The sequence below is a fragment of the Macrotis lagotis genome, chromosome X (assembly GCF_037893015.1).
Source record: "Macrotis lagotis isolate mMagLag1 chromosome X, bilby.v1.9.chrom.fasta, whole genome shotgun sequence".
NCBI lineage: Eukaryota > Metazoa > Chordata > Mammalia > Peramelemorphia > Peramelidae > Macrotis > Macrotis lagotis.
In genome coordinates, this window is record NC_133666.1 from 136,716,961 (window position 1) to 136,725,369 (window position 8,409).

The 8,409-nt window shown below is 38.0% G+C and overlaps 1 protein-coding gene across 2 annotated transcripts in view; it reads right to left on the reverse strand.

Annotated features, from left to right (window-relative positions):
* The window catches only part of LOC141502571 (protein tweety homolog 3-like), a 37,357-nt gene extending 33,652 nt beyond the window's left edge, over positions 1-3,705 (reverse strand). Inside the window, exons 1-3 of one of the 2 annotated variants that reach the window (XM_074207362.1) lie at positions 3,312-3,682; positions 1,496-1,588; positions 1,016-1,108 (exon numbers count right to left, since the gene is read on the reverse strand). The gene's annotated coding sequence lies outside the window, so the exon portion shown is untranslated. Of the gene's footprint in view, positions 1-1,015; positions 1,109-1,495; positions 1,589-3,311 lie in introns of both variants that reach the window. The other variant, XM_074207361.1, reaches the window with a different exon arrangement.
* Between the last annotated feature and the right edge of the window lie 4,704 nt (positions 3,706-8,409).

Here is an 8,409-nt window from a genome sequence, read left to right on the forward strand (position 1 = left end):
GGGCAAGGAAGGGTGGGAGTAAGAAAACTTTACAAAAATGGATGTTGAAAAGCAGGGTAATGGAAAGAACGGTGGACCAGAAATACAATCACACATAATTCTAGTTCTAACTCTGCCATTACTATAGTCTGTATATATAGTCACTTCTCCTTCAGGTCTGTTTCCCCAATTATAAAATGAGGACTCTATGGGCCATAGTTTGCCCACCCCTAATTTAGATGGTCTCTAGGGTCCACTCTGGTTTTAAGGTTCTTTAATTAAAGAATTCCATGATTCAAAATCCCAAACAAATACCCAGGACCCCAGTCAGTCTTTCTTAAGCCTATATGGCAGATTTATGTTCATTAAGATGCGGGTGGGAAGAAAGGGTGAGACAGGAAATTGTCCAAAGGGAACAATGTGGATGAACAAGGAATTCATCAAAGGTGAGGGGGAGAGAAGACTGATTCTGATTGAAAAAGAGAAAATTTTAATAAAAAAAAAGACATGTACATCTCTTTGGCACAGGAGAGGAGGAAGGATACAGGGATAACTTTAGGTGATGTAAAAACAAAAAATTAAAAAATTGACTGAAAATGATAGGAGGTAATAACAGAGAATGAATATAAAAGCATGCAGCAGTCCTGCCCAAACAGAGTCAGGAACAACAAAGATTAGAATGAGCTGAGGCTGATACAGAAGGCTAAGACACCAAAATAATGTTTTAGTTCTATTGGGAAAATAAGAGAAAGAATCCTTTGTCTTAATAAAAATGATCCACTTGCTATTATTATTATTATTATTATTATTATTATTATTATCATTATTATTATTACTACTATTAATAGAGAGGGGCAAAGAGGGAAGTGAATAGGCTTGAGATATTTAAAATACTTTACATGAATTATCAAGGGCTCAAAGAGAAACCTACATATTCTAGATGGTCTCACCAGCCACACTTCTTCATAGCTCTCCTAACAGGTAACAGCAGGCTCCAGTTAGATGCTGCTAAGAGTCTTCCCTAATGGTCACTCACCAGATGCAGGCTGCGGCAATCCACCAGGGCAGTCAAATGCTGTAGATTGATCTCTGTGGAATTCAGAACTTCCTGGATGCGAATCAGATAATCCTGGAAAAAATACCAAAGCAAGAAGAACAAATTATGGTCACCTTTAGACTCAAAAGGCTGTGCTCTGGGTCTAATGTCAGTGGGTAATGGGGTTGAATTATAATTAATCCATTCATATCCTCTCACCCAGACTTCTCCAAGGTCAATGAAGATGTGAGCTGTCTAAAACAAGGAATGAAGTAGATGGCCATGGAACAGAACAAGGTGAACTAGCTTAACGCCTTGAGGATGGAACCCCTAAAAGTGATCTCATTATCATTGAGCTCTAACTGTTAAATAAATTAAAAAGTGACAATTAAAACAGAGTGGGGGTTTGGAGGGGGAGTTTACCCTCTTCTTAGGAGCAAAGTATTTTAACAATTTGCAGGACCCTTTCCCAACTCTTACCTTGGAGGTGGGATATTCTCTAAGTGCAGACCTCAAGAGCTCCAGAATATCATCTTGCATTTCCACCAGGGCTTTGTGACTCCCAGACAGCTTCTGTTCAATACAAATGTGACCAGCTCAGGACCCATAAGGAGAAGGGATATATGATATAGTGGTTAGAGCATGGGGCCTGAAGTCAGGAAAACTTGAGGTCACATCTGGCCCTCCGCCCTTTACTGGATGTGTGACCTAGGTAAGTCACTTAATTTCTGCCTCAGAAATTAAAGGGTTGTTGCAAGGATCCAGTGAGATAATTTTTGTAAAGTACTTATGTGTATAGCACATAACAGTTATTATATAAATGTTTGTTATAATGTTGATGATGATGACTAGCATAGCACTTAATGTTTGCAAAGTGTCATCTATGTTGTCTCATTGCATTTTCACAACAACCCTGAGAGATGGGTGTTATGATTATCCTCATTTTGCAGATGAGCAAACTGAGGCAGGTTCAGTGATTTATCCAGGCACAACTTCAGGTAAGTAAATGTCTGAGGTTGTATTTGAACTCAAGTCATCCTGACTCCAGCTGGAGCAAACTCTCTCACTGTGGTCCTCAAGTCACCTAATCTTTCTGATACCATTTTCTTTTGTAAAATGGCTATAATGCCACATATCCCATCCAACCTTATAGATTAACAGTAATAGCAGTAAAGGATGTTAAAGTGTTTTTCCAATTCAAAAAAAAAGGACTATAGTTAGTAATATTATTAAGACCTAACCAGAGTATTAGATTAGACTATTTCTCATTCTCCATTTCCTCCTCCTCCTTGGTTGTTTCCCTTCTTGTTTTAACCGTGCTAATTTTGCTTCTAAAAAAGTTTTTCAAAATTTATACAATAAAAATTGTGCGGCTTCCTTTAGTGATCATCTCTATCTGTTGTTTACTTAAGAATTCTCCTTTTATTCATAGTAATGAAAGGCATTGCCTTTCTTCTCCAATTTATGATCTCATCTTTCATCTTTAGGCCATTTATGGAGCTTACTATGACATACTGTGTGATAGGGAAAGCTAAACCTAGTTTCAACCTTATGGCTTCCCGATTTTACCAGCAGTTTTTTGTTGAATAGGGAGGTTTTATACTAGTAACTGGTGTTCCCTGGCTTTTCAAACACATTTGATTGTGTCCCCTCCATTTTCCTTTCACTATTGCCCACTGCTAAGACCTCTCCATGGACAATACTCCACCTTCCCCAAGGAACTTGCTACTGCAAATGATCAACAATTCCTTGTCTCACAGGAGCTCAATCCCAGAATGATACCAGGCTCAGAGCAAGCGTGTGAGAGCCAAATCATCCCTGTGGCAATCTCATTAGTTTTCTCCTTGGTTCCTATGAGCCAGGGCTCCCTCCAAACAAGGATAAAACATGTGAAGCAATGATCATCAAAAGAGACGGAATAGCTTTTTTTTGGAAAAAGACTGGATCAGCCTTGAGGAATCAAGCTAGAATTCAGTAGGAGGAAAGGTTTCATAAGGGAGAAGCTGGCTTGTTCCCAAGGTTCCCCTCAGGTTTATCATCCCTGGACAGCACAATGACCTACACTGGTACCTTCTGGAATTTGTAGAAACCAAATAAGTTTCTGAGATTGAAGTCTCATGTTCAAATAGGTTTTGGGGAGCAGAGCCAAGCTGGTCTAGTCTGTGAGTGCCTTCTCTCTCCATAGGGAAGTCAGACTTGTGGGAGATCAGATGGAAAACCCCAAAGTTCTCCCTTTCCCAGAATGCTATGGTTTTGGTGTGTGAGAAATACAGCTTATTGCCAGTGAACTACTCACCTGCTGAAAGGGGTTTATATATCCGGCAGAACAGTCCAGGTAATAATGAAGGATCTCTGAGAATAGAAAGAAGAAATTTCTGATTGTAGCCATTAGATAGTCATCAATCACTTTCTTTTTAGACTTTAAAGGCTGCAAAGTGCCTTACATTTCTTTTTTTTTATCAATCACTCTTGAAGAGGTAGGTATTAGGCAGGCTCCAGTGTCTCAGAATACACAGGTAAAGTCTAGAAGGCAGCTAGATGGTACAATGGCTAGAGCAGTGGGCCTGGAGTCAGGAAGACTGGATTCAAATCTTTTTTTTTTTTTATTTTATTTAAGACAATGGGGTTAAGAGTGACTTGTGGGGTGGCTAGATGGCACAGTGGATAGAGCACCAGCCCTGGAGTCAGGAGGACCAGAGTTAAAATCTGGCCTCAGTCACTTAATAATTACCTAGCTGTGTGGCCTTGGGCAAGCCACTTAACCCCATTTGCCTTGAAAAATCCTGAAAAAAAAAAAAAGAATAACTTGCCCAAGGTCACAAAGCTAGGAAACTATTAAGTGCCTGAGGCCAGATTTGAACTCAGGTCCTCCTGACTCCAGGGCTGGTGTTCTATCCACTGCACCACCTAGCTGCCCCCTGGATTCAAATCTAACCTCAGACACCTACTAATTGTATGACCCTGGTCAAGTCACTATTTGCCTCAATTCTTCAAAGATAAAATAAGTATAATGATAGCACCTATCTCCAGGATGTTGGAAGGAACAAAGGAAATAATATTTGCAAAGTGCTTAACACAATGCCTTACACATTGTAGGTTCTTAATAAATGCAAATTTCTTTCCTTCCTAGGAAGCTGTAAGGAGCCTCAAAAGCTATTTAATCCAATCTTAATCTGTTTTATAGATGAGGAAACTGAGGCTCAAGGAATTTATGTAACACACAGATTGAATCATAGATTTAGAGAAGGAACTCCAGAGGTCATGTAGTCCATTCTCATCTGCCATTCCAAAAGAAGCAATGCTCTTGGGCAAGGCATTTTAGCTCTTGGGCCTCAGTTTCCTTATCTGTAAAATGAGGGGTCTGGACTAGAAGACCTATTAACCTCTAACTTTTTGAACAATGCTCAAGGGAGTTTCCTGTTATACCACAAAATCAGAAAAAACTGTAATTTATGCCTATGCCTTTTAGTTTTATGTTATATTCATTTCTGAAAACTTTCCTCCTTGTTGAGCCTTACCTTGTAACAAAGGTTAAAAAAGAAAACGTTCAGTAAAACAGACCAACATGTCAGAGAATGTCACCATTTCACATTCATAGTCCCCAGCTTTCAGAGATGACAGAAATTATAACTCACTAGTTAGGTGACCTTAGGCAAATCCCTTAAACTTTCTGAGTTTTAACTTCATCTAGAAAACGGGAATAATAATACTTTCACTACCTACTTTGTAGGGTATTGTGAGCAAAGTGCTTTATAATTTTAAGAGGCCATATAAAGACAAAATATCATTACTGTCAATTTCTACAATATAAACAAAGTTCAATAATCCACATCGGAGAGGTGAAAGTGATGGGGATGATCAGTAGCACTGGATGACTTTTGATAATGCTATTTAGCTTTGGAATATAATTGGTAATTAAAAAAAAATTCAACTTTCTAATTATGCCTACTCACACCGCCAGATGGTGTGCTCAAGCCTGGAAACATTTTCTAAGGCAAAGAAATGCCAGTTTGGGATTTTACAGAAGATCCAAAACAATAAGCAACAGGTGGATAATGGAACATTTTCTTTAAAAAGTCATTTAATAAAATAACCTTCATATGTTCATGTACAAAATTTGTTTTTAAAGCCTCCCTCCCTCCCCATTCACTCTGTGATTTAAAAAAATAAAACTAAACCTGCTGGGGACATGGGACAAGCTGGCATGTTATATAGATGGAGGGCAATCTAGCAAGTTTCTAGATGCTTGAAAGGAGACAGCTAAGTGGCTCAGTATTGGGCCAGGAATTAAGAAGATTTGAATTCAAAACTAGCTTTGTGACCCTAGGTAAGTCACTTAACCTCTATTTTTTTTAATCTACTAGGGATGAAAATGACAAATCACCCCAGTATATTTTCCAAAGAAATCTCATAATGGGTCACAAAGAGACAGAATTGAACAACAACCACAAGAATTCTCAGAGAAGAGGGCTGAAAATCCCCTCTGCCCAGTCCATGGAGGGTTGGTGTAGGGGAGAAAGAAGTGAATAAGAAGTATAGCATAGACTTGGAGAGAGCCAACATGGAGGCCCAAAACTGGGGGATTTAGATGCTCTCTGTTCACATGTACTGTTGTGCCAATTTCCCTAGACTTACTTTATTGATAGACTTTGAGAATAAATGAGGAGATACTCTCCAGATTTGAGATGTTTTATTTTGAGTTATAATGAATTTTATTTGTATATTTATTTATACATCATTTATATATATATAATGAATTTTTTAAAAGTGATATGGGAGGGATTAGGAAATAAAATTATTTTAATTCTACCAACAGTTGTAACATTAAGATTATTATTACATAATATGCAATACTAATTCCATATTAGTTATAAGCTTATATTTATAGAAGTCTGTAAATTTAAGATGCTAAGATTTGTTTAGTCTGCTCCTTATGGGAATTAGGTGAAAGTGATTAAGTATCTAAAGATTTCTTAACAATTACTATTTTTCAGAGTTGCATACTTTAAAAAAATTGAATTGAAGATCTATCTTTTGCATATACTGGACAAGAGTAAAAGCATTCTAGCTATGGGAAGCTATGAGCAGCATATGAGTCATAAAGTCAGTTAATCATCTGGCAAGCTCAAACATTTTCTGTAATTATCATATTAATATCTCCTTGATTTCATTCAGTATTGAGTCATCACATGTAGAATACAATAATAATAGTAGTTAACATTTATATGGTGGTTTCACTTTGCAAAGGGCTTCACAAATATCTCATTTGAGACTGACACCAACCCTGCAGCTAGGAGCTTGATTACCTCCATTTTATAGATTATAAGACAGGTTAAGCAACTTGCCCAGGCACCTCCATCTAGTATCTGAGGCCAGTCTTTCTGACTCCAGGTCCAGCAGTCTGTGTCAGCTGCACATTGACTTAGAAAATCTCAAATTAATATAATCAGTGTTTTATGGTTTGTTTATTTATTCATTTATTTAGTCAGACATTTCTCAATATCAATTTAATTTGGTTCAGGTTGCACTTAGGAGTATTGAGGGCCTCAGAGTTAAAATTTGGCATCTCTAATTTACTGCATAACCCAGCTGCTTCCTGGTTCATTTGGTCCTGGAGAGTAGAACCAAGATCAATGGGTAGAGGTTACAAAGAAAAAATTTAGTTGAGAAAAACCTCCTCATAGCTTTATTTCGGTGTTTTGTTTTGTTTTGTTTTTTGGCAAGGAGAGGGCAAACATGATTATAATAATTCATCAAGGTGGAAACCTATCCCCCTCTAACAGGATAGATTCACAACTCATATTGGAGGGCTTCCTGAAGACAGTGAATTAAGTGACTGTCCAAGATAATGCAGTTAATATATCATCAAGATTTGAACCCAGCTCCTCTTGAATCCAAGGCTGAAACCTTTATCCACTATGCCACCCACTTCTTAATGGTCAATAGTTATAGAGAAGTAGACTTTAGCTCCCTTTTACAAAGAAAAATTTCTCAATAATTTGAGTATCTAAAAGCTGGTTAAAAGTAGAATGAGCCATTTTGTGAGGTAATGAGTTCCCTATCAGTATTCAAGCAAAGGATGGGTTTACGTATCACGTAGAAGCTGGACTAGATGACCTTTGACATTCTTCCCAACTCTTAAATGCTCTGCAATATGAAATTCTCGGGGCATGGAACAGCATGAAGGCAGGGGGATGGAAGAGAGCAGGATAGGGTCAGTAACTAGCTCTATTTAACTGGAACAGAATAAAGGAAGGGAGTGGCATGAGAGAATTTGGAAATCTCAATCAAAGCCTAACCAAGCAGTTCATTGGGAACATTTTGTAGTCTGAGGGAAAAACATTAATTGAAGAAAATAATTATGAGGCTGGGAGAAAAATCTAGATGAGAACTGATGAGGACATGAACTAAAGTAAACAAAGTAAGAGTGAAAGGGAGGGAACAAATAGAAAAATTTCAAAGTTGAAAGGGACCTTCGATGTCATCTAATACATTGCCCTCTTTTTTTCCCACTGGATCTGTGAATTCATCGGTTGAGTGAGGAGAACTCCTTCTATCACAGGTCAGCACCTGCTCTGTAATGAACAGCTTTAAATTTACTTGGTTCAGTTGACTTGCCTAGGGTCACACAGTCATTTCTTCCTGATTATAACTATATACCACAAACAACCACATCTCACATTTGTGGTTGTGTTTCAGTTCTTTCAGTCATGGCTGACTCTTCTTGATCTCATTTGGGATTTTTTGAGCCAACATTACTGGAATAGTTTGACATTTCCTTCTCTACCTCTTTTTATAGATGAAGAAACTGAGGCAAACAGGGTTAAATAATTAGTCTAGGATCGCTTAACTAGTTAGTGTCTGAGGCCAGATTTTAATTCAGGAAGAGAAGTCTTCTTTGTCTCCAGACCAGGTCATTCTATCCAGTTCTCCACCTAGCATGATGACATAGAAGGGAGACCACATTTGGACTGGAAAACCAGAAAAACCTACAGTAAGCTGGCATTTGAGCTAAGTCCTGAAAACAGTTTTCAGTAGGGGGTAATCATCATAATAAAGTATTCATACAGTGTTTTAAAGTTTGCAAATTTTATATAGCTATGTCATCTGAGGGTTTCAACAATCCTATGAAGAGGTATTATCCTTATTTGACAGATGAGAAAACTGAGACTCAGGGAGGGTCCATGCTGACAGTCATTGAACTAATATATATCAGAAGAGAAATCTGAAGTCAGGTCTTTCTCTACACTTAACCCAAGGGCTCTTTCTGCTACACCATCCTGCCTCTCTTAGGAGAGGGAAAGAGTTAAGAGGAAAAAGGAATGTTTCAAGAATGAAGAGGTAGTGAACAAAGGCAGAAAAGCTTGGAGTAGGTACGTAGAACAGCTTGGCTG